The following is a 27,589-nucleotide window of genomic DNA, read 5'->3' as shown; positions in this document are numbered from 1 at the left end:
CTGTTCCACATATCCAACATAGAGACGGGGCAGGTGCCCATGGCTACCCCTTTAGTCTGAAGGAAATGGGAGGATTCGAAGGAGAAATAGTTGAAGGTGAGGACCAGTTCAGCCAATCGAATGAGAATGTCAGTGGAAGGGTACTGGTTGGTACAGTGTGAGATGAAGAAGCAGAGGGCTTGGAGGCCTTTGTCATGGCAGATGGATGTGTACAGGGATTGGATATCCATGTGAAGGCGAGGCATTGGGGACAGAGGAAACAAAAGTCCTGGAGGTGGCGGAGGGCGTGGGTGGTGTCCTGAACGTAGGTGGGGAGTTCCTGGACTAAGGGGGACAGGACACTTTCAAGGTATGCAGAGATGAGTTCGATGGGGCAGGTGCTGACTGAGACCGTGTGTCGACTGGGGAAGTCAAGTTTGTGAATCTTGGGTAGGAGGTAGAAAGGGGCGGTACAGACTATGAGGTTGGAGGCCATGGGTGGGAGATCCCCTGAGGTGATGAGGTTGTGGATGGTCTGGGAGCAGATGCTTTGGTGATGGTGGGGGGGTGAGGTCATAGTTGAGAGGGCAGTAGGAGGAGGTTTCTGCAAGTTGGTGCCTGGTTTCAGCGGTGTAGAGGTTGGTGCGCCAAACTACCACTGCAACCCCTCCCACCCCAGCCTGGTCTGCGGGTTTGATGGCGAGATTGGGGTTGGAGTGGAGGGGGTGGAGAGCTGTGTGTTAAGAGGGTCAAATTGGAATGGATGATGGGGGGTGGACAGTTTGAGATGGTCAATGTCACGATGGCAGTTGGAAATGAAAAGATCAAGGGTGGGTAACAGATCAGCACAGGGTGTCCAGGTGGATGGGGTGTGTTGGTGGTAAGATAATGAGTCTTTGAACACTCCACACCTGCTTAAAACAACCAGAAAAGTTAGGGCTTGGGCCATCTTCTTGAAATGTTTTGAGGGGATCTGGCCTCGCCCATAACACTAACCATCTCACTGCCAGTCTGTAGGTCTGGTGCTTATGTCTTGTGCAGTAACTTTATTAACTGTACTGCTTAATCTCATTGGTAGTTCACCAAGGTTATTGGTAGCTTTTCTGGCTGCCCTTGCAATCGGTATTTATGAATGTCACTAACATAGAGGAGAGAATGTGTTGACATTCCTGCTGTCAATGTAGGTTTTCAGAGGTATTTTGTAAGGTTTTGGACAAGAGGTTATAGTAAAAATGAGAGTAGATGTAATTGGAGATAAAGTTTTGAGATGAGTTGTGATAATTTTGTTGGGAGACAAGAGACAGGGTCCTGGGATAAAGGAATTTTCAAATTGCCAAAACATAACAAATAATGTTCGCAGGAATTGTGTGCTGGGTCTTCATTGTTCTGGGCTTTTCAAAGATGGCAAGGAATGATTAAAGAGCCCTGGGTCTGGTGTTGACAATTGTCACAAAGACAAGTGAAGCCATGGGTGCAGAGCACCTGAAGGAAGCACTGATAGACTGAGTGGGCAAAAACTGCAGCAGGGGGAGTTCAATGTGGACAAGTGCAAATTCATCCATGCTGAGACCAACAAAAATTGGTCAGTGTATTTTTCTAAATAGTGAAAGCTATAGCATGACAGCCAAAAATCGATCACAAAAGCCGGTGAAATGTTAAGATTTAAACTCAATGGGTCTCAAAGGATTGTAAGCAATGCAATGATTTAGTTTGGACCACATCAGTAGGATTCAGTTCAGTTCTGGGCACCATATTCTCAGGAAGGATACATTATTCCTCAAAGGAACATCATGTAGATTCACAAGATCGATTCAAAGAATTACTTTATGAAGACATGAGAACTGATGCTTTAAAACTTCATCCAGTTGAGATGCTTAAGTTTTACTTACAATATGATAATGTGGCAGATTAACTAGGAAGAAATCAATGCTGCTCATGAGGGTGTGCATCTTCCTCAACCAAGACTTTGACAGCGTGGGATAAAGTCAGAAAGAACTTCAATGCACAGAGGGTCGTGAAATGCTTGAATGCTCCCACAGGAAAAAAAAGTCTATGTTGCTTAACAGGAAAAATGAATGCTGTTGATTCAGAGTTGTTGAGTAAATTATAGGGTATGAAAACAAAATAGATTGAGGTAAGGGATGGATCAATCATAATCATATTCAACAGAGCCGATCATATTCAACAGAGCTGTTCAGTTCCTTAAGCCAGTTATCAATAATATATGTGTGTGTATATATATATATATATATATATATATACACACACATACCATACTTCAGGCACTGATCAATGATGGGTTAATTAATATCCAAATCTGCTGATTGGCCTATATTTATTGGTTTAAATATAGACCACAACTTAACGTAAATGGCAGGCAGGAAAGAATTTCAATACTGGCCTGGGCATGTTTCTGGGGAATGATTCAATACAAACATATACATTTTGGCACAACAAATTCATTTCAGACCAAATAAAGTCAGATGATGATGGCATTGCACTGATTGTCTTAACATCACAATGTGTGTCACAGTGAGATCAGACAACACAATATGTTTACAAACTGCATGTATTTGAACTGGAGATGTCGGTGTTGGACTGGGGTGTACAAAGTTAAAATTCACACAACACCAGGTTAAAGTCCGACAGGTTTAATTGGAAGCATTAGCTTTCAGAGTGCCGCTCCTTTGTGGCACAGACAGGTAACACAGGGGGCTAACACCTTCAACATATTATCTGCGCTGACACCAATTGTTACAGTTAACCTGAGAATGTAACTTTTAAAAAAAGTTTTGTGATTTACATATGAAAGAAGTGAAACTATCATGGTATTCTTACAGACAAAAGATTCAACAAACAATCAAGGTATTTTTCAATGCATGATTTCAGTTACATCACACTGTAAACTTTTGCTATAAATTCTGTGTCTTACAATTGTGTCCTCCACAACCACCTGATGAAGGAGCGGCGCTCCGAAAGCTAGTGCTTCCAATTAAACCTGTTGGACTATAACCTGGTGTTGTGTGATTTTTAACCATATGTTTGAAGGGAGGGGACCATCACCAGTTTAACTGACTGCAGTGGAGTCTCACTGAGGGTTCCCTAACTGGCTTCTCCCTATAGGACTGAATGTGATGGCTGGAACATCTGAAAAGGTTGACTTTGTGAAACAAATATCAACAATGATAATGTCATCATCAGGTAGATTCACTGAAATATTGGACATTGAAAGGTTTGTCTTTACATCAATATCTTGATTTATAATTTGTGAAGGTCATTACAAACCCAGTAATATTGCTTCACAGTGGAACAACACGGCATTTGCTGTCAGAAGTAACATATTCCACATCATTGTTTGCAAACAATGGGTGCCTGGAGCCTGATACCTGAGGGTTAGTGAACCTTACTGCCAGTCATAGCTTGGTGCTTGTGTCCTGTTCTTAACCATGTCTAACATAATACTTAACATAGTTGCAGATTCACCCTTGACATTGGTCATTGTGAGCAAATTAAGTCACGACAGCTTTGTGAAGGATAGATTTTCTGACTAACCTGGCAAAAGGAATTTTGAGATGTCACTAACTTAGAACATAGAACATAACAGCGCAGTACAGGCCCTTCAGAACTCAACGTTATGCCAACCTGTGGAACCAATCTGAAGTCGATCTATCCTACATTATTCCATATGTTTATCTAATGACCATTTAAATGCCCTTAAAGTTGGTGAGTAAACTACTGTTGCCAGCAGCATGTTCCACACCTGTACTACTCTCTGAGTAAAGAAACTACCTCTGACCTCTGTCCTATATCTATCACCTCTCAATTTAAAGCTATGTCCCCTCATGCTAGCCATCACCATCCGAGGTAAAAAACTCTCATTGTCCAACCTATCTAACCCTCTGATTATCTTACATATCTCAACTAAGTCACCTGTCAATCTTCTTCTAACAAAAACAGCCTCAAGTCCCTCAGCCTTTCCTTGTTAAGACCTTGGAGGAGAAAGTGAGGTCTGCAGACGCTGGAGATCAAAGCTGAAACTTTATTGCTGGAACAGCACAGCAGGTCAGGCAGCATCTAGAGAACAGAAGATTCGACGTTTCGGGCACATGCCCGAAGAAGGGCATGTGCCCGAAACGTCGAATCTTCTGTTCCCTAGATGCTGCCTGACCTGCTGTGCTGTTCCAGCAATAAAGTTTCAGCTTGTTAAGACCTTCCCTCCATACCAGGCAACATCCTACTAAATCTCCTCTGCACCCTTTCCAAAGCTTCCACATCCTTCCGATAATGTGGTGAACGGAACTGTACACAATACTCCAAGTGTGGCCGCACCAGTGTTTTGTACAGCTGCAGCTATACAAAACTCATGGTTCCAAAACTTAATCCCTCTACTAATAAAAGCTAACAAACCGTATGCCTTCTTAACAACTCTTATCAACCTGGGTGGCAACTTTCAGGGATCTATGTACTTAGACACCGAGATCTCTCTGCTCATCTACACTACCAAGAATCTTACTATTAGCCCGGTTGCTCCTTCCAAAGTGAATCACTTGACACTTTTCTGCATTAAACTCCATTTGCACCTCTCAGCCCAGCTCTGCAGCTTATCTATGTCCCTCCGTAACCTGCAACATCCTTCACCACTATCCACAACTCCACTGACCTTAGTGTCATCTGCAAATTTACTAACCCATCCTTCTACGCCCTCATCCAGATCATTTATATAAATGAAAAACAACAGTGAACCCAAAACAGATCCTTGCGGTACCCCATTAGTAACTGAACTCCAGGATGAATATTTCCCATCAACCACCACCCTCATCTTCCTTCAGCTAACCAATTTCAGATCCAAACCACTAAATCACTCTCAATCACATGCCCCTGTATTTTGTGCAATAGCCTATTATGGGGAACTCTATCAAACACCTTACTGAAATCCATATACACCACACTAACTGTTTTACCCTCATTCACCTGTTTGGTCACCATTTCAAAGAACTCAATAAGGTTTGTGTGGCATGACCTACCCTTCACAAAACTGTGTTGATTATCCCTAACCAACTTATTCCTTTCTAGATGATTATAAATCCTTTCTCTTGTAACCTTTTCCAACACTTTACCCACAATCGAAGTAAGACTTAATGGAATATTTTGAAACACTCGGGGAAGTGCCTTTTCCGAGTGTTTACATCGCTCGTCGATGTTGTGTACTCTCTAGCAGCACCACAGACCAAGGACCAGGTGATACTGGTGGTATATGAGGCTGGTTGTTTTCGTCATTATTAGTGGGGTTTTCCACCTACTGGTGTTGGTGATGTTGTGGGTGTTTGTGGACTGGCTTCCCCCCCATTTTTATTTTTATTTTTCTATTTATTTTTTTGGTGGGGTTCAGCTGGTCCGTGTCTCGGTGAAAGATCTTGTCTCACCATTTGCGGTTATTTGCTCACTTGTCACTGAAGAGTTGTAAGAGTTTGAGTGTCAGTGACAGAGTGAGTCTTTTGGACGAAGGTGTCATATCTCTCGATGCCGAGGAATTTCATGAGGCGGTTATTCAGGCCCAGCCACTTGCCTCATGCGCCCATCACAAAGCCAAAGTATTTGGGGTCCATGCCTCCCGCCAATTCCGTGACCTCGGCATTTAGTTGTTTATATTTCTCGTGTTTTTCCCGCCATGCTGTTTCCAGTGCTTTACTATCATTCTCGCACTGCACCGTGACATCTACTACCGCGATCTTCTGCTCTTTTCTAAATATGAGATCGGGCTTCCATAGGGATCCGTCTTTGGCAAACAGCCTGGGCTCCACGTACGATGTCCAGCCGTACTTACCGACATATTTCTGCAACTGGTCAGTGATCTTGTTATGGCGTTTAATTTGAGCGTTTTTCACAAATGGGCAGCATCCTGAGATGTGTGAGATGGTCTCGGTTGCCATCTCACACCTTCGGCATAGGTTGTTTCGGTTTGGCCTTCCTCTAGATAGTGTGGCTCTTGTCGGATATAGATTACACCGCAAGAACAAGCTGTTTATGAATCTAGAGGAGTTTTGTTGTACTCCAGCTTTTGTCCAAGAGTTAGAGATCTTGTCATGCCTGCCCCTTGACATTCCAGTTTTTGCCACTTTTCAAATTCCCACTCCCTCCAACCAGCATACTTATTGGGCAGTATTGGCCGCCCCCTCGTTTGCCTCCTGGAGTGCTAGCATGATGTCTTGGATGACGGTCATTGGGTCCATTTCCCCCTCATCGCTGTTGCAGCTACTGCGTTGGAAATTTTCAATTTCCTTGAGGACCTTGAGCTCACGCAGTCCCACAACGGTCTCTGTGTTGCTCTCTCGTCTGTACTGAAAGGAGGCCCGAATGACCACATCGCTGGACATCTCGAGTGCCTCGCGTTTGTGAACAATCGCGATGGAATTTGCACTTCCAGTTTTGGGACGCCTAGATCGCCGTCCCTGTTGCTGGCATACAGGACTCCGTCAGCGGTACGAGGTGGTAGGTGTAGGAATTCTTTGGTGGTGTTACGTATTATTTGGTCCAGTTTTATGAGAGTTGCCTGAGATACTTCTGTCAGGATCAGGTGGAAATACAGTCTGGGGATGACATGTGTTTTTAGGATTTCCAGCCATTGTCATGGTCGGAGTGGTGCTGACTGTATTCCTTTTACCCAGGACTTAAGCTTCTCCTCCCACTCCCTTTCTGCCACACCTGCCCATGGATCAATATGGGCACCCAGGTATTTCTCTGTGTTACCTAGGGATATGTAGGCTATGGACTCATCTCACAGCTTCCAGTTTGCAAAGTGATTTTATAAGAAGGTTTTCCTTTTAAATGTGAAGTGGAATCCCTTTGTCTTTGCTGTGTTAATACTGAGGCCTGTATGGTCACAGCATGCCTGGGGCAGCTTCAGATTCCTAGCAATACCAGTGTGTGAGTCGCTTAGAAGGGCAATGCCACCCGCGAAGGCCAAAGTTGACTCTTCTGCCGCCCAGGGGCATGGAAACCCCTGAGTTGGCCCTTTCCAGAGAGCATACCAAAGCGATGTTAAATAATATTGGTGAGAGTGGGTCGCCTTGCTTTATGCCCCTCTCTATGTTTATTGGGGTGGTTAAGTTTCCGTTCCCTTCCACCACTGTTGTGTTGCCAGCATATAGGTCTTCGATGAGACTTACAAAGGCTTTGGGGAGTTTCACTCTTTGCAAGGATTTGACCAATAGCTTGTGCCCAACCGAGTCGAACGCTTTTGCCAGATGGACAAAGACAACTGCGAGGTCCTTGCGGTTATGTTTTGCTCCCACAATGATGTTTTCAAGGATGTTTTCATTGCATCCGCGAGTGGCTGCTAGGAACGCCTTTTGCCTGGGGTTTATTTTGACTGTTTCACTTACGCGTTTTGCCATTATTTTCGTGAACAGTCGCAGCAGCATTGGACCGATAGTTATTGGTCACCAGTTGTCAATGCTTTTCAAGCGGTCCTTATCCTCACACTTAGGAATCAGGACCGTTCGACTCTTTTTTAGTGAATCGGGTTTCGTGCTTGACTTTAGCCATAGGGAGAAGAGGCGGGGTAGACCAGTTTCCTCTTGCTCATGGATTGTTTTAATGTCCTGCAGTTTCAGGCCATCTGGTCCAGTGGCACTGTTCTCGTCTATCCCCTTGATGGCTGCTTCAACCTCCTCTACCTCTATGGGTTTCGTCAAGGACCCGTCATCAACTTTGCCAGTGTATGAGGCATACTTATTTATGTTTGATTTTTTTGTTTGGTGCTGACAGTTTCTCACGGAAACATGTCTCCAATTCCTCTTTTGAGAGAGGACAAGCGAATGAGTTTGGTGCACCCATGATCTCGCGAGCTAGTTGGCGCCGGTTAGTTTTGTAAAGCTGCTGTGTCGCTCTAAACAGCGCTTTACTTGTTGCCCACCGTTTCTTGGCTCCGGTATTGCTACCGGTCCTTTTGTCTTTTTTGGCCCGATGTTTTTGGGGCCTCTTGTGTTTGTTCTGTCTTTTCCTACTATTCATTGGTCGGTCGGTAATACTTTCCACTAGTCCGATTCTGAGGGCAAGCGTGTCCGGGTCATTCCTCGTGCTCAAGAGCTCCTCAGCTTGTGTAAGCTGGTCGTCTACATCCCTATGTTTAGGGATCGAAGCCGGTGTTCTTCGGCTGGCTCTTTGGCGCTGGGCTTGATCGTCGAAATTTTCCTGGGCACTCACTGCCTCAGAATCGTGCGAGTCTATACCTGTCGTTGACTCACTCATGGTCATGACCTCTGCCGGGGTGTTTGCCAGGAGCCTGCGTTTATCTGAGATTTGCTTTGGTGTTTTTGTTTTAAGGATGCTGGCGATGGATTTGTTTATAAACTTGCATCCTGCAAATCTCACCTCCAATTCCCTCAGGAATGCCACCTCCTCCTGTGACCATATGCGATCACTTCTCCCAGGTTTGCCCTTGACTTTGAGTGCAGGTTTGAGGCATTTTTCGTTTCGTAGAATCGGGTGTCTGTGCCTCTCGTGTTGACCAAGGCCCGACTGCGTAGAAAACCGTTGGTCACACACGCTGCATGCAAAGTCCCCAGTTAGGGGTTGCTTTGTTCCTTTGCGTTTTGGATAGTGGCAGGAGATTGAATGGTATTCTCCTGCTTTGTCACAACATGAACCTTTTGTTCGGATGTTCTTTATTCCGTGCACTGTAGTCACATGGGTCTTAAACAGGCTCACCGTGGGGAAGAGGGTGTCGCAGTCCTTGCAGAACAGCCCATCGATGGGGTAGTGGATGATTACCTCTGGGACAGATGTTCTATCGCATACTGGCTCGATAACAACTCCTTCCATGAAGGCAGTCTCATTTATAGTCTTTTTGCGGTCTGAGCCCTGCATTATGTCTCAATAACCTTTATTGTAGAAGGTTTGGATGGTTATGCTTGTCTCAACCACAGGGTGGGCCGCCCTTCTTCAACATTATCTATGTCATCCGTTACAGGGCGAGCCGGCTCCCTGGGAGGGGTGACTGGTCTCAGCTCTATGTAATGTAGGAGGTAACGTCACAAGGTCCCTGTCTCGGTCTGGACCGAGATGGACCTTGTTGCGGGTTTTAAAAAATGTACAACCTAATGATTTACCACAGTTCGCGGTTGTGGACGAGGCTGCGGGGAGGTTGTTTTTCCGGGATGCTTCCCACCTGGACCGCTCCATTGATAATGGAAGACTCATAATAATATTTTGAGATCAGGTCAGTGTAGACCATGGCCGTCTCGTACTTTTTCTGGTCGTTTGGTCACTCAGCAGCCAGGACTACTGGGCTTCCCGGCAGAGCCAGCTGGGAGGCACGACGCAAACTATGCGTCAAAAATACCTGAAAACGTCATAGTTGGCAACTATGAGAGTCCACCCCTTAAGAGAGTCATAGTTACTCCCTTAAGAGAGTCATAGTTACCAGAGTTGCTTCTACTCCCCTTCTTGAACAAGGGGACAACATTTGCTATCCTCCAGTCTTCTGGCATTATTCCTATAGACAATGACGACATAAAGATCAAAGCCAAAGGTTCAGCAATCTCCTCCCTGGCTTCCCAGAGAATCCTAGGATGAATCCCATCTGGCCCAGGGGACTTATCTATTTTCACTCTTTCCTTAATTGCTAACACCTCCTCCTTGTGAACCTCAATCCCATCTAGTCCAATAGCCCAAATCTCAGTATTCTCCTTGACAACATTGGCTTTTTCCAGTGTGAAAACTGAGAAAAAATATTCATTTACTGCTTCCTCTATCTCTTCAGACTCCACACACAACTTCCCATTACTGCCCTTGATTGACCCTAAACTTTCTCTAGTCATTCTTTTATTCTTGATATACCTATAGAAAGCCTTAGGGTTATCCTTGATCCTATCTGCCATGTCCTGCTCATGTCCCCTCTTGGCTCTTGTTAGCTCTTTCGGTCTTTCCTGGCTAACTTGTAACTCTGAAGCACTCTAACTGAGCTTTCCTGTCTCATCCTAACAGAAGCCTTCTTCTTCCTCTTGACAAGAGATTCAACATCTTTAAACCATGGCTCCCTCACTTGACCACTTCCTCCCTGCCTGACAGGTACATACATATCACGGAAATGCATTAGCTGTTCCTTGAATAAGCTTTACATTTCAATTGTGCCATCCCCTGCAGTTTCCTTCCCCATCCTCTGCATCCTAAACCTTGCCTCACCACATCATAATTGTCTTTCCCCCAGCATTAATTCTTGCCCTGCAGTATATACCTATCCCTTTCCATTGCTAAAGTAAACATAACCAAAATTGTGGTCACTATCATAAAAGTATTCACCTACCTCCAAATCTAACACCTAGCCGGGTTCATTACCAAGTACCAAATCCAATGTGGCCTCGTCCCTTGTTGGCCTGCTAATATACTGTCAGGAAACCATCCTTTAACCATCCACAAATTGGATAAAACCTTACCCATCTAAATTACTTGAACTTTCCAATCAATATTTGGAAAGTTAAATTTATCCTGTTACTCTCATTCCTATCCAGAATTATTTTTGCTATCCTTTCCTCTACATCTTTGGATCTATCTGGAGGCCTATAGAAAACTCCCAACAAGGTGACCTCCTTTTTCCTGTTTCTAATCTCAGTCAATACTACCTCAGTAGATGAGTCCTCATCCAACATCCTTTCTGCCACCATAATACTGTCCTTGCCTAACAATGCCACACCTCCTCCTTTTTTACTATCTTCTCTGCTCCTACTGAAAAATCTAAATCTCGGAACCTTACAAGGTGACCTCCTTTTTCCTGTTTCTAATCTCAGCCAATACTACCTCAGTAGACAAGTCCTCGTCCAACATCCTTTCTGCCACCATAATACTGTCCTTGCCTAACAATGCCACACCTCCTCCTTTTTTACTATCTTCTCTGCTCCTACTGAAAAATCTAAATCTCGGAACCTTCAACAACTATTCCTGTCCATGCTCTATCCATGTCTCTGAAATGGCCACAACATCGAAGTCCCAGGTACCAACCCATGCTGCAAGTTCACCCACCTTGTTCCGGATGCTCCAGGCATTGAAGTAGACATACTTCAAACCACCTCCAACTTCCCAATGAACTCTTGCAACCTTGGAACTTCATTTCTGACCTCACTACTCTCAACTTCCTGGACACTACAACTACAATTTAGGTTCCCATGACCCTGCTGAATTGGTTTAAACCCTCCCGAAGAGCATTAGCAAATTTCCCCATTAGGATATTGGTACCCTTCTGGTTCAGGTGTAGACCATCCTGCTTGTAGATGTCCCACCTACCTCAGAATGAGCCCAAACTGTCCAGGAATCGAAAACACTCCCTCCTGCACCATTCCTGTAGTCACATATTCAACTCCTCTCTCTCCTTATTCCTCACCTCGCCACCACATGGAACTGGCAACAAACCAGAGATAACAACTCTGTTTGTTCTAGCTCTGATCTTCCACCCTAGCTCCCTGAAATTTCTGCCTTAAATCCCTCTCCCTTTTTCAACCTATGTTGTTAGTACCTATGTGGACCATGACTTGGGGCTGCTCCCCCTCCCCCATGTAGGAGGTGGACAGCCTATGGTATTGTCAATTGTGGATATTCGGGGCATTTTGTAAGTTTCCAAATTTGGCGTTTTAATGAAAATGAGTAGATGGAATCAGAGGTGGATTTGTGACATGACATTGTGGTAAGTAATTGGGACATACTAGACAGAGTGCTGAGATAAAGGAATTTTGCACAGAGACGCTGTAGTGATTGGAACCAAGTGGATCTTCTGACTGTGAGATCCTTGATTGGCGTTGTTAACCTGGTCCAATCAGGAAAGCCTTGGCTGACCAATATGACCAAGAGATTAGAATCCCATGAGTTCAGGGGACTGACTCTGAGCTGGCTGGGCCACAGCCAATGTACTATGCATAAGTAAGTAAAGGGTGACTTGGTGATGGGATACCAGCCTCTGTCAGCTATTTCAGTGGTGACAGGAGAAAACAGGATGTGCTTGAAGAACATTCGCCTGCAACAGTCATCTTGGAGTTAGGGTAAGCATTTCTGGCATCATGCCTTTATTTGGGAAACTTGACTCGCTTGACACTGCTGCCAATGACTGGGCCCAGTATGTGGAAAGAATGTGATACTTTTTTTCTTGGGGAAATGACATAAAAAGCAATGTGTAATGCTTCTGACTGATTGTGGACCTGCAGCATTTTCAGTTATAAGGGGCCTAACTTTCTCAGAGGCACCAGACACTAAAACCTTCCAAGAGTCGATGGAGTTGGTTATAGAATATTATGACCTCAAATCTCCTCTAACTTTGAGATGCTATTGGTTTTATTTGGCTATTAGAGAACCGGGGGAATCTGTATCGAGATTTTCGACAAGGTTAAGATGACTGGCAGAGGCATGTGATTTTGGGTTAACCTTAAATGAGATGCTGAGGGACATGTGGGATTAATGACGTAACCATGCAGAAGTGCCTACCAGCTGAAGCCCAAAGTGACTTCAAACATGCACTACAGCTGCCTTTGTCATTACAAAATGTACCAATGGGGTATGGGAACTACAGAGCATCCCAATAGAAGTGGATTCCCTTACCTGTCTTGGGGAACACCACTTGAGTGTGCGTAATTGTAGACTCTCACGCAGGGCATATCCTGTGCAGTGGGACCCTCGGCTAACTCACAACAAAAGCCCGCAATGAAGCCGAGCCTCTACCAAGTGGCTCAGAAGTTCTTCAAGATCCGGGTCGGCAAGCCATTGCTGTTGCTGCCAGTGTGCAGATACATAACAGCGAAGGATTCATCAAGCCAGTGTTGTTTGTAGAATGGGCAGCACCAGTCATACTGAATGTGAAGCCTGATGGCTCAGTTCGCATTTGTGGGGATTTTAAATTCGCAGCTAGGTGAATACCCAATCACTCGCACTGAGGACTTTTACGGCAAGTTGGTGCGACAGTGAGGGGGAGGGGGGGGCCCTTTCCTTTATGAAGCTGGACATGAGCCACACCTACCTACAATTGTGACCGGATGAGGAGTCCCAGACATACACTACAATTAATAACTGTAACGGTTTCAATCAATATACCAGGCTGCCATTTGGAGTATCATCAACCTGTGCCCTTTTCCAGAGGACCATGGAAAACATTTTACAAGGGCTACCCAGATTGCTATTTAACAGGACAACATGCTAATAACAGGGAAAACCAATAAAGAAAACTTGAAAGCTTAAATATTTCTCCCAGGCGGATGCATGTCTTAGAAGAGAAAAATGAGTCTTCCAGGCACCTCAAGTGATCTACTTGGGTTACAGAATTGATAATACCAGGTTATACCTGTTGGAAGAGAAAATGGTGGTGATCAAATGGGCCCCGGCTCCCACATCTGTACCGGAGCTTAGGTCTTTCCTTGGGTTAGTGAATCATTATGAAAAATTGATATGTAATCTGGCCTCCATCTTGGCATCCTTATGCCTGTTATTGTGTGTGCTGGAAAAGCACAGCCAGTTAGGCAGCATCCGAGGAGCAGAAGAATCGACATTTCGAGCATAAGCTCTTCATCAGGAATGAGGCTCGTGGCCCGAGAGGGCTAAGAGATAAATGGGAGGACAGTCGGGCTGTGGGGAAGGTAGCTGAGAATGCGATAAATAGATGAAGATGGGTGATGGTAATAGGTCAGAGAGGAGGGTGGATCAGATAGGTGGAAAGGACAGGTAGGACAGAACAAGAGTGCGGTGCCAAGTTGGAAGGTTGGGTCTGGCATAAGGTGGGGTGAGGGGAGATGAGGAAACTGGTGAAATCCACATTGATCCATGTGGTTGGAGGATCCTAAGGTGGAAGATGAGGCGTTCTTTCTCCAAGCGTCAAGTGGTTAGGATTTGACGGTGGAGGAGGCCCAAGACTTGCAAGTCCTTGGCAGAGTGGGAGGGGGAGTCACAGTGTTTTGCCACAGGGCAGTGGGGTTGTTTGGTGCGTGTATCCCAGAGATGTTCTCTGAACTGATCCGCAAGTAAGCGTCCTATCTCCCCAGTGTAGAGGAGAAAGGATCAGTCTAGGAAATGGTCATGTAGCCCAGAGGAAGCCTTTAGGGAAGTGCATAAGCAACTACTATCATCTCAGGTTTTAGCCCACCATGATTCGAAGTGCGAGGGAGTGCTGACATGTGATGCCTCTCCGTATGGTATCAGGATAGTGTCGGATTGCCAGTGGCTCAAGGGAGAGGAACACCCAATAATGTATGCTTCCAAGACTTTGGCTGATGTCGAATGCAAATATGCCCAGATAGAGAAGGAATATTTGGCTGCCATCTTTGGCGTGAGGAAGTTCCACCAGTACTTTTACGGACGTGAATTTGTCATAGTAACAGAAAACATTTCCCTACTGGGCTACTGAAGGAAGACCAAGGTGATGCCACCCATAGCTTCTAGTAGAATTCAATGTTAGGCCCTTAACTTCAGCGTGTACAGTATTAGTGAGAACACAGTCCAAGAAGCTAAGTGGCTAATGTGATGCCTTCAGCCTTCTCTGACTGGCAGATACTCCACCAGTGGAGGCTCGTCTGGAAGAATCTGTTTTGGTTTTAAACTTCCTGGACCCTCTTCCAGTTACCGCTGGCAATATCTGACTGTGGACACACTGATCCTGACCTAGTGATACTAAAACAGCTGGTGGTAATGGGGGAGCAAAAGGCTATTGCCACCCGGATTGAAACCTTTCTGGACCCGGAGAGACCAGATCACCGTCGAGGATGGCGTATTACAGTGAGTAGTAAGGGTGGCCCTCCCTAGAAAAGGTCGCCTCCAGGTGCTGCTGAGCTCCATCAGGATCATCCAGGGGTTCCCAAGATGAAGATGCTAGTGTCACAAAGCTGGTCCCTTTTTTTCTAAAAGCTGTTCCTTTTCTCCAGGATACTGTTGTTCTTGATTCTTTTTCAGAGGGGTCGTAAACGGGCCGAGCACCAATTAGACTAGCTTCGTGCAGAGATGAAAAGGATTTTGAGAGATCTTTAGTTTACATGTAAATAGATGAGACTTCAGGCCAAAGGGTCATGTTTTAGAAGTGACCTGTATAATGGAAGGGGAGTGGTCAACTCTCTAGCTGATCAGTTCAGTCCAGAACTAGTTGGGAGTTCAACAGTAAGCTTTGTGGACACAGACTCTCTCTCTCTCCTTCCGCTATTCTAATTTCAACCTGTACATATTTGTTCCCTTTGTATGTGCTTTAAAGAGGGACTGCTTATTGGGACTGTTGTGTATATTCGGAATAGCATAATGAAGTTTAGTTTGGATAGACTGAGTTCTGCAGGAGTTCTTTATTGTGTTCTTTGTGTTTCATTCGTAGTTTTGTGAATACATTTTCCTCTGTGTTAAAGCCTGATAGACAACCTTGCTGACTTACTCTGGGTAATTTTCACTGTACACTTACGGAAACATATTGCAAAGTTATGGTCTGGGGCTGCCTGCTTATGAATGTTTTGAGTGGTCTGGCCTCTTCCATATGGTCTGGCTTCTTCCATAACATGAGCAAGAAACTATGTCTGCTGGCCGTGCTGATGTAGCTGTGTTGTTGGGGCAATACCCAGAGTGCCAACAGAGACAAAACTCATCACCAGCGGTGCTCTCATGTTCATGAGAATGGCCAGTTAAGCCCTAAACTCGTTTGCATGTCACCTCTCGTGTTCCTGGTTGTTGTGGACTCCCATTCAAAGTGGTCGGACATACATAAAGTTCAATTGGCAAACTCAGGAATGATAATTGAGAAGCTACGGGCAATGTTCATGATACACAGACTCCCGGAAGTATTGGCCATGGACAGTGGAATGTCATTTATTAGCAGGGAACTGGAATATTTCCGAAAGTCCAACGGCATTTGGCACATAAGGACAGCTCCATACCATCCATCGTCCAATGGTCTAGTGGAAAGAGTGGTCCAAATGTTGAAGACAGACTTAAAGAAGCAGCCTGCAGCGCCACTCAATACCAAACTGTCCCGGTTCCTGTTCAATTTTAGGACCACCGCACATGCAACAACAGGGATAGTTCCAGCAGAGTAGCTGATGGGGAGAAGACTCCACACCAGTTTAAACCTGGGGCTGAGGGTGAAATGGTAGCAGGAATACCACTGGTAGCCAAATGCCTCCCCTAAGTGAGGGAGCCCATTTACTTCAGAGGCCAGAATCATGGAAATGCCCTGTTTGGGTATGAGGTGAGGTTGACCAAGGTCAGATTACCCAAGTTCGGGTTGATGCTACAGTCCTGAACAAACGCATGGATCATTTGGAACTTGTTACCTTGCAAACGGGACAGGAGCAAAACATACCTGGCCCCTCAGAACAGCCAAAAGCCCTGTCAAAAAGTGGAGGTTCTCTCCCTCCATCTAGTATCGAGGGAAACGCAGAGTCCCAGATGGATACAGCCTCGATATCATTGCTGTCAGAAGAAGAGGAGGGAAAGTTCCCGAGATGCTCTGGACACAAGAGACAGGCTACAGTCAGGTACATGCCACCCATGTCAGAGTCCAAATCAGAGGAACCGGACCCGAGGTGAAAATGCCGCAAGAAAAACTACAAGAGAAAGACAAGGCCTACATCCCCAGACTTGAATGGGGAGGGATGTAGTGATTGGAACCAGTTGGATCTAATTGACTACAAGATTCTTGATTGGGTTTGATAACCTGGGCTGATCAGGCAAGTCCTGGCTGACCAACATGACCAGGAGATTAGAATCTGCTCCATTTGGCGACTGACTCCGAGCTGGCTAGCCACAGCCAGTGAACCATGCGCAAGCAAATAAGGGATGACTTGGTGACGGGACACCAGTCTCTGTACAGTTATTTCAGAAGCAGTAACGGGGGGTGTTCCCAGGAATCTGTGATGGGTCCTCATTTTCCAATATATTTCAATGACTGAAATGCAGAAATATATAGCCATGATCCAGATTTGCTCATGCCACTGAGACATACGATACCATCATTGCAGGAAAGCAACATTGGCAGACTTGAGCAGGCAAACCTGCAGCGGGTGTATTTCAATGTGGGAAAGGCAAGCCTTCATCAAGTTGTGGGGGCCCTTTGGCTCAGGAGTCAGATGGTAACATCGAAGTGCTACTCTTAATTGATCAGACATCCCAATATCTTTATAAATTGAGTACATTTCAAGGGAGGAGATTGCATCCTGAAGGCAATGGACCTTCACTGAATGTTGTACTAACAGGCTGCTCTATGTGAATCTGGTCAGTGGAACCATCTAAACAAGTTGACTTTGAGAAGGGAACATCAATAATGATAACATTACCATTGGGTAGATTCACTGAAATGTGCAGACATTAAAAGGATTGTCACAGCATTTGTATCTTGTATTCTAATTTGTGAAGGTCATTACAAATCCATTAATATTGCTTGACAGTAGAATGGAGTGACGTAAGTGTTCCATGTAATGTTTTGTAGGCAGACCTCATCCTTCACTAAATGACCATGTCAATGCCGGTCTATATATGTTGTTCATGCCTTCTTCTGTAGCTATATTTTTGCATGGTAATTATCATCATGCCTCCCAAAGCATCATTTATTAATGTGCAAATTAAGTCACCATTCTTCTTAAAGGGTTGGCCATCCAATTAATCCAGTAAAAGGAATTTGGGGATGTTTCTTACATGGTCAACAGGAACTATCTTTATAAATGTTGTCAATGTGGACTCTCAGAGGTCTTTTGCAAGTTTCCAAAAGGGAGATTACACTAAAATTGAAAGTAGAAGGAATTGGAGGTATAAGAGTGACTTGACTGGTGGTAATTAGTTGGGAGATGGGAAACAGGGTCCTGAGATAAAAGCTTTTACTAATTGGCAGAATATGCTTTCAGGAATCAGGGATGTTTTAATTTTTCAATGTTCTGAGCCATCGTCCAATTTTGCTAATACCTCAAAGACAAGTGATGCCATATGTGCAGAAAGAAAGCTATAACTAAACATTGTGGGACAAAACTGTGGCAGATGGAATTCGATGTGGAGAAGTGCAAACAATTTGAGACTAAAAAATGTTAATCAGATTTTTTTCTACATGGTGAAAATCGGAGAATAATAGACAAGCAAAAAAAGTAAAACCCAATGAATATTCAACTCAAAGAGACTGGAAAACAAATTATTAGAAGCTATATCATAGCTGTACAATTAGGGCATAAGTAATCCACTTCTCAAATTTTTCACCAGTTGTCCAAATCCAGAATCTTCTTTGAGTACTAACCTACACTAGTAGCATTACTAAAAAAAATAAATCAGTCAGTTTTGCTCCAGGAATCTATATTCCGTATTTGGGATTAAATGGATTTACTGCATGAGGAAAGCTACTCAATACCAGGTGTATTTGTTGCAATCCATTATTTTCAGTGTCTAATTTCTAATTCTCAGTGTCAGGATGAGGGAGATGAAATGGAATCTTTTTATCAAGTTACCCACAGACTCATCATGAGAAACAAAATAACAAAGGCAAGTGGATCTAAAATAAGAAAAAGCACGTGCACATCAAAAAACAATCAAATTAGATTACCTACAGTTTGGAAACAGATCATTCGGCCCAACAGGTCCACACCAACCCTCCGAAGAGCAATCTACCCAGATGCATTCCCCCTACCCTATATTTAACCCTGACTAATGCACCTAACATTACAGGCAATTTAGCATGGCTAATTTACCTGAGCTGCATATCTTTGGATTATGGGAGGAAACTGGAGCAAACCCAGGCAGACACAGGGAGAATGTGCAAACTCCACACAGACAGTCACACAAGGTGGGAATTAAACCCAGTCCTTGGTGCTGTGAGGTAACAGTGCTAACCACTGAGTCACCATGCCACCCTAAATGCCACTACCATAACAGAAGCAATGGAACTGAAATTCTCTCAGACGTCATTTCACTATGTCCAACCCATTTCTCAGTGCCAGCTATACATCTTTATTTGTTTTAGGAATAGTCCATGGAAATGCAACAGCATATTTTATGAGAAAATTAGAGAAATATTTGAAGCAGTGAAACTTGGTGGCCAGAAGCTGAGCATAGAACATAGATGACTCAAAAGCCATAGACATCCATCATTGCCAACAATGCTAGGATTTATTCTGAGATCTATTTCCATGGATCATTGCAAAAGTGGTGGCATTAATCCCAATCATTGGGTCCCCGCAGTGTCAACAAGATCCATCCTTATCCCCGTGTGATGCTGAGTTTAATACTGTTTGGTACAAGTTCGGGTTGAGTCTATACAGTCATCTCAGGCTGATGATGAGAGGATGTTGACTCCAAATGGGCTGGTGCAAAATGGAGGCCAAGTGTTGAAGTGGCATTGGTGTCATCTGAAAGGCAGTCGTGGGATCATGTTCAAACAATGACCGAAACCGGTGAGTGGCAAAAATATCCTCTTTTATTCAGCAATCGCAGCACAAATTCGAAGCAGCAATAGAATCCCAAAATACAGTTCTTACAAGAGCCCCCTTGTACGCAGTTCTTAAAAATATTAAAATTCCATTACTATGGCGTTACATTTGTACAGTACACAAATGTTTGAAGGGCTTCTGTCCTGTGAGGCAGGACATTGTCTAAAGTGAGCTAAATGCTGGCTGCTACTTCTGATGGGATTAGGAGGGTTTGTCCGGTCTGCTTGTATTATTAGGAGGTGTTAGTCCTTTTGTCTTTTACGTTAGTAATTGTTAGTAAAAATACAAGGACTACATGCTCTAACTAAGTCAGAAATTGTACCTGTACTTAATAAAAGAATAAAGAATATTAAACTGATTACTGCAGCTGGGTTGTGCGATTTATTTACTATTGCTAGTATGGGTTTCATTAATTCATGCAATTTCATGGAAGCGCTGTTTTGTCAGTTAGTTTCCTAAAGGAATAATGGCCCAGTTAAAAGGTATTTAACAGGTACTTACTAACTGGGGAATCTATTCAGGTCCACAAAATGGTTGGTAAGGGCTGATTAATATTATAATGTTTTGAGGAGACTTGACTGAGATGGTATTGTTCTGTATGCTACAGTTATTCAGAGGTAAACACTGCTTGTAGCAAGGGCTGACAAGGTGTGAAAATGTAATAAAATAGAGTGAGCTGCTGAGTGAGTTAATAAAGATAACCAATAACACAATATCCCACTCAGTCCCCCCGTTTGATTCTACTTTTGAAGAGATTCACACAATTCTTATTCTAGCTTACATCCAGATTGGCGACTACACTTTACAAAAAGATAACATGCACAGTTAGAATAACAAAAGCAAACATCATGGTGGTCAGTCAGTCTCTGGTCTTGCTGTACTGTGAGATACCTGTTTGATGTGGGAGGCATGAATCCAGGCCTCCATCAAAGAACAATCAAATTAGATTACCTACAGTTTGGAAACAGATCATTCAGGCCAACAGGTCTACACCAACCCTCTGTAGAGCAATCTACCCAGATGCATTCCCCCTACCCTATATTTAAGCCTGTTCTTTTTATTCCTGATGAAGGGCTTTTGCCCGAAACGTCGATTTTACTGCTCCTCGGATGCTGCCTGAACTGCTGTGCTCTTCCAGCGCCACTAATCCAGAATCTGGTTTCCAGCATCTGCAGTCATTGATTTTACCTATATTTAACCCTGACTAATGCACCTAACACTACACGCAATTTAGCATGGCTAATTTATCTGAGCTGCACATTTTTGGATTATGGGAGGAAACTGGAGCAAATCCATGCAGACACAGGGAGAATGTGCAAACTCCACACAGGCAGTCACCCGAAGCGGGAATCAAATCCAGGTCCCTGGTGCTGTGAGGTAGCAGTGCTAGCTACTGAGCCACTATGCCACCCTTGACACCGCTGGTATGGTCCTTCCCAATTCACATCTAATGGTTCATTCTAGGTCTTTTTCACAAGAACCCATTCGCCTGGTACAGTGTCGTGACCTCCCTCCAGTGGGTCTTTCCAGGCAGCCGATACCTGTGAGGAAGCAGAACTGATGGCATCAGTTAGTACCTGACAGTAAGACAATAAGATGACAGTCTGCAGCATAGCGGGATTCGGTGTAAAGGTCGGCAGACTGATCCTCTGCTGCTCTGCAGGCTTCAGTCGGAGCCCGTAATTCTGTTGGCTGTGCAGATGCTCTGGGTGATCGGCTTCCCAATACCATGACAGTGCAGAAGGTCATGACAGGGAGAAAGTGAGCACTGCAGATGCTGGAGATCAAAGTCAAAGAGCGTGGTGCTGGAAAAGCACTGCAGGTCAGGCAGCATCTGAGGAGCAGGAGAGTCAATGTTTCAAGCATAACGTCTTCATCAGAAATGGCTCAAGGGGGCTGAGAGGTAAATAGGAGTGGGGTGGGGTGAGGAGAAAGATAGCTGGGAATGCGATGGGTAGATGAAGTTGGGGGTGATGGTGATAGGTCAGAGAGAAGGCTGGAGCAGATAGATGAGAAGGAAGATGGACAAGTAGGACAGGTCAATAGGGCGGTGGCGAGTTGGAAGGTTGGATCTGGGATAAGAAGGAGGGAGGGGAGAAGAGGAAACTGGTGAAATCCACATTGATCCTGTGTGGTTGGAAGATGATGTGCAAGCCCATCTGGTTTTCCTGTGATCTGTAGTTAATATCGATTTCGCACTTGCCTTTTGCAAGAGCCACACCGGGCTGTTAGAGGTACTGTGGGTTTTTAGTAAAGTCCCTTTTTCCTGTTCGGTACAAGCTGGAGGTGTTCCTGTAAAAGTGGCATGTTCCATTTTCAGTAACGGACAGTCAACCTTGTCTAGCCCAGAAAAGGTGGTCTTTTAGTTCTTCCCTTTGTAAGGTTCTGATGGAACATGTTAACCGTGCATCATTGAAATGTAAAGAGGAATTCAACTGGGTAAGGGTATCCATCCGAGACACGGCTGGGCAACAGGTCCTACCCAGAACATGTGGGGGCCGAATTCATGGTGCATGGGTCTGCCCTCACCGTCCTGTCAAGTGGGAGTTTGGTCTCATTCCTCAGGGCTAGGCACGTCAATTCTGCTCCTTTGGTCAAAAGACACTCAGTAACCAGGTCACCCGCCCTCATGCCCACATACAGTCTGTCTCTCCTGTGCTGGCATTAAGGAGTGTAGAGGGGCTCGGAACCGGCTCTGTTAGCTTAGTGTCAACTTTAATTACATTTTTAAACTGTTCCAGGAGATTGGTCTTACTCCCAGCTTCCCTCTTTCTCATTGCTTATTCAATGACTTCTCCCTTTTCCCCTTTTAGCCAGCACCCTCTGGCCCAGTGGCCTTCCTTCCCACAGAAGTGACACTTCCCTGGGCGTCTGTCTTGGGTCTTCCTGGGGTTACTGGGGGTCTGTTTCATTTGTCCTGCCTGAAGGACTTGCAATTTGATGCCCATATCTCGGTTGAGCCGATGAGCTCAGTCCACCAAGTCACAGTAATTAGTCCCCCTCTGATCCCAGTCCAGTTTAGTCAGCTTTAACGTTTCAGTGAGCTCAGGTTTAAGTTCAGCCACAAAAGCAGATTTCAGTGGGCCCGTCATCATAACCTTCAAACTCCTTGTCATCCCACATATTTGGGACTGCTGCATATTGTCTCCAGGTTGTCCTAAACCTTTCTTCATAATCTGTGACTCCCTCTGTGGGTTTTTGACAGCAAGCTGTGACTTTTGTCCAATCAGTCTTATGTGGCCTATACCCTTGTAGCCACTGTTTTATTGCTGTCCAGCTCCTACTCTCCAAGAGCACCTTTGACTGCGTCATGGAGACAGCATCCTTCTCTTTTAGTTCAGATCCTGTACCCCATCCCAGGGATGGAGGGTATATATTCCCCTTAACCAATCCAGGCTTTCCCATGTCTTCATCGGCCCCTTCTTTGGGTGAGACATTTCTTCAGATGATCTGTCTATATTCTCAGGGGTCGCAGGTCCACGCAGAGTGCACATTTCAGGCCGTAATAACAGAATATCCACCTCAGTACAGTCTTCTAATCTCTGCCTGACCATTTTTTCTACCTTTACCTTCCTGGTTTTAAGGGGCTGTAAAAATGGTCCCGGGGAAATACAGTCCTCATCACTTTCACTCTGTTTCCCAAGGGCAATAGCTTTGTTTTTTTCTGAATCACTTCCTGGATGTCTCCAGTGGTCGGGTACAAATTCTGTGTGGCCTTGGGAACCGGGGAAGAAACTAACAGGATTGATATCTCAACCCTCAGTTTCTTCTTCTCTTTTTCAAGCTCCTGATTTTAAAGTGAGCTGTTTCCTGTTTATATCTTTCTTTCTGCAGCTGTTCATGCATTGCTTTTAATTGCTCTTTAGAGTCATAGAGACGTACAGCATGGAAACAGACCCTTTGGTCCAACCCATCCATGGCCCCTTAGATCTCTTTTATATTTTTCCCCTCTCACCCTAAACCTATGCCCTCTAGTTCTGGACTTCCCCACCCCGGGAAAAAGACTTTGTCTATTTATCCTATCCATCATGATTTTATAAACCTCTATAAAGTCACCCCTCAGCCTCCGATGCTCCAGGGAAAACAGCCTTAGCCTGTTCAACCTTGCCCTAAAGCTCAACTCCTCCAACCCTGGCAACATCCTTGTAAGTTTTTGCTAAACCCTTTCAAGCTTCACAACATCTTTCTGATAGGAAGGAGACCAGAATTGCACGCAATATTCCAAAAGTGGCCTGACCAATGTCTTGTACATGACCTCCCAACTCCTGTGCTCAATACTCTGACCAATAAAGGAAAACATACCAACCACCTTCTTCACTGGCCTATCTACCTGTGACTCCACTTTCAAGGATCGATGAACCTGCACTCCAAGGTCTCTTTGTTCAGCAACAATCCCTAGGACCTTACCATTCAATGTATAAGTCCTGCTAAGATTTGCTTTCCCAAAATGCAGCACCTCACATTTATCTAAATTAAGCTCCATCTGCCACTTCTCAGCCCATTGGCCCATCTGGTCCAGATCCTGTTGTAATCTTCGCTGTGCACTACACCTCCAATTTTGGTGTCATCTGCAAACTTACTAACTATATCTCTTATGCTCACATCCAAATCATTTATATAAATGACGAAAAGTAGTGGACCCAATACCGATCCATGTGGCACTCCACTGGTCACAAGCCTCCAGTCCGAAAAACAACCCACCACCACCACCCTCTGTCTTCTACCTTTGAGCCAGTTCTACATCGAAATGGCTAGTTCTTCATGTATTCCATGAGATCTAACCTAGCTAATTAGTGATCTATGGGGAACCTTGTCGAACACCTTACTGAAGTCAGCATAGATCACGTCCACCTCTCTGTCCTCATTAATCCTCTTTGTTACTTCATCAAAAAACTTAATCAAGTTTGTGAGACATGATTTCCCATGCACAAAGCTATGTTGACTCACCCTAATCAGTACTTGCTTTTCAAAATACATGTACATCCTATCCATCAGGATTCCTTCCAACAACTTGCCCACCACCAATGTCAGGCTCACTGGTCTATAGTTCCCTGGCTTGTCCTTACCACCTTTCTTAAACAGTGGCACCACATTAGCCAACCTCCAGTCTTCTGGCACCTCATCTGTGACTATCAATGATACAAATATCTCAGCAAGAGGCCCAGCAATCACTTCCCTAGCTTCCTACAAAGTTCTAGGGTACACCTGATCAGGTCCTGGGGATTTATCCACTTTTATGTGTTTCAAGACATCCAGCACTCCCTCCTCTGTAATATTTTATGTTGGATTACTTCACGATCACGAGCTGATTGGGACATGACTTCATTTCTCTGGTGAATTTGACCCATTATGCAAGGAACCATTTAATTATGTCTTTATTTTCCTGTCGGATGATTCTTCCCCAGACCCATTTCATGCCATCTCAGGTCCACGATCCTTCAGGCATATTAAACTTCTGCCCAATTTTGGTTTGGGTCATCTCTAACGAGAACTGTACCTCAAGGTAGTTCTGTAACTGCTGCAGCATTTCTTCCTCAGTTATGTCAGGAGGGGTTAGCCCACCTCTGGACATTGTAGGCAGTTTCCTGGGGTCATCCATGATCACCCTAATTCACGCTTTGTGGGCAATTTCCTGCTGTGGGTAATTCTCTGCCGTAGAATATGTTAGTCGATCTGAGGTCACAATGCAGGGGATTAAAGACATAATAGCCAACTCACAAAAGGTTTGGGATCACATTCAGGGACTAGATCACAACTCTAAGGAAGCTTTCCTACCCTAAAGGAACTGTCGGTGTCCGGTCAGTTTCGATGGTGTCCCCAGCGATCCTGCCGACTACGCCAAGTTGTGGGATCATATTCAAATAATTACCGGAATCAGTCAGTGTTGAAAATAACCTCTTTTATTCAGCAATCACTGCACAAGTTTGAGGCGACAATAGAATCCAGAAATACGGTTCTTACAAGAGCCCCTTTATCCACAGTTCTTACATATATTAAAAATCCATTACATTTTTTATCTATCGCACACAAAGGTTTGAAGGGCTTCTGTCCTGTGAGACAGGAGATGGATTAAAACGTGCTAAATGCTGGCTGCTACTTTGGATGGGATTAAGTGGTTCTGTTTGCATAATTAGGAGGTCTTTTAAATTAGCAACTGTTAGCAAAAATACTTGGCGTCTATGCTCTAAATAAGTTGGAAATTGTGCCTGTACTTAATAAAAGAATAAAGGATATTAAACTGATTACTGCAGCTGAGTTGTGAGATTTATTTACTATTTGCTGATATGAGTTTCTTGCATTCATGCAATTTCATGGAAGTGCTGTTTGTTCAGGTAATTTCTTAAAGGGATAATGGCCCAGTTAAAAGGTATTTAACAGTTACTTACTAACAGGGGATCTACTCATGTCCAGGGGATGGTTGGTAAGGGCTGATTAAAATTATAATGTTTCATGTAGACTTGATTGGGTTTACTATTGTTCTGTATGCTACACTTATTCAGAGGTAAACACTGCTTGTAGCAAGGGGCTGATAAGATGTGAAAATGTTGTAAAATATAGTGATCTGGTGAGTGAGTTAATAAAGATAACCTATAACACAATATCTCACACAGTGTATGCCTTTTAGGAGGAGTAGATGGTAGAGCTTGGAGTAGGTCCAACTGGCATGAATATTAATGGGATATGGACATCACTGGTTGTGAAAGAATGCTTTGTCCATGTCTTGTTGCCCTTGAGAAGGTGGTGTTGAGTTGCTTTCTTGTGGTTAGGGAGGGAGTTTGAGAATCAGTGCACTGCAATCCACACTTAACTATGGCTAGTCTCTACTCAGCTAGAATACTGAAGATGAAAGTAATTCCAATAAACTATTTTCTCACCTGCTGCACCTGCTTCAGAGTTGCCCCAATTTAGAATAACAGTAATCTCAGCTGAAGGACAAAAAGGGAAAGCCAGGTCAATGGAAGAGTATCTGGATCAGTGGTGCTGGAAGAGCACAGCAATTCAGGCAGCATCCGAGGACAGGCAAAATCGACGTTTCGGGCAAAAGCCTTTCATCAGAGTAAACCTGTCTCTAATTTGATTTGAGATCCTCCATTTTTACACACTGCCACTTGGGGAGAGAGGCTGTCTCAATTCTCTCTCACTTTGAGCTGAATGTCCCTGCTCTCAGCCACTCCCCACAGCACATGATCACCGTCTATAGGCCCACCTTGAACCGCTGGTGGGCCACATGTGAAGCCTGCGTGACCAACACCAACAGGACCGGCAGCAACAAGAGCAAAACGACGACCACCACCACCAGCAGCAGCATCTGCTGCCTTCATCTCAGGCACATGCTGCTGGACAGGGTAGAGGGACTGGACACCTAGGAGGCAGGAGGCTAGAAATGAGGTCCTGAAGCCTTGGGATACAGCACTTTTTATGTGAGTGAGCTCCAAATCCAAGAAATGAAATTTCATCAGGAGGCTCAGTGTTTCCCAGCCTCTGAGAGCAGGACCTCCTTCCTCCAGGATCTGATTGGACACACATTGCCAGTGTTCACCATGATGGCTACTCTTGGAGGCTAAATGCTCGCTTGAATCATTCCACAGCTCTGCACTCTCTTTGACCTGTCATTTTGCTTGGTTATACCTTCTTATGCATTTCTTCAATTAGTTAAATGTGGAGTTTAACATTTGAAAATAAACTTGGAAGAATATTTAATTAACTTTGTGTGGTCTGATTTCTGTATGAATCCTAGCAATGAACAGGCACTAGGAGAGCTGGATTCTCTTAATGGGGGATCTCTGTGTGCGAACTGTCAATGGGTTCAGATGGGTGAACTCTTTGAGCCACACAGGGTAGAAACAAAAACTGCAGATGCTGGAAACCAGAGTGTAAATTAGAGTAGTGCTGGAAAAGCACAGCGCTCCTCGGATGCTGCCTGACCTGCTGTGCTTTTCCAGCACCACTCTAATCTATTCTCTGAGCCACACAGCATCCATGGTCCAGGTATAACACACAAGTTTGCCCATTAGCATGTATGTGCCAATCAATTTGAATTTCTATCAGATGCATCACACCAGTGCCATCCAGCACACACACATACACTCATTTTCCTCTCTCTCTCCTCTCTATTTCTCTTCCCTCCTTCTCTCTCTCCTCGCCCTCTCTCTCCTTTCCCTTTCTCTTCCCCCCATTTCTCCCTCCCCCTCTCTCTTCTTCTCTCT

This window comes from Chiloscyllium plagiosum, chromosome 11 (genome assembly GCF_004010195.1).
Source record: "Chiloscyllium plagiosum isolate BGI_BamShark_2017 chromosome 11, ASM401019v2, whole genome shotgun sequence".
Classification (NCBI taxonomy): domain Eukaryota; kingdom Metazoa; phylum Chordata; class Chondrichthyes; order Orectolobiformes; family Hemiscylliidae; genus Chiloscyllium; species Chiloscyllium plagiosum.
This window is presented reverse-complemented; position numbering follows the sequence as displayed.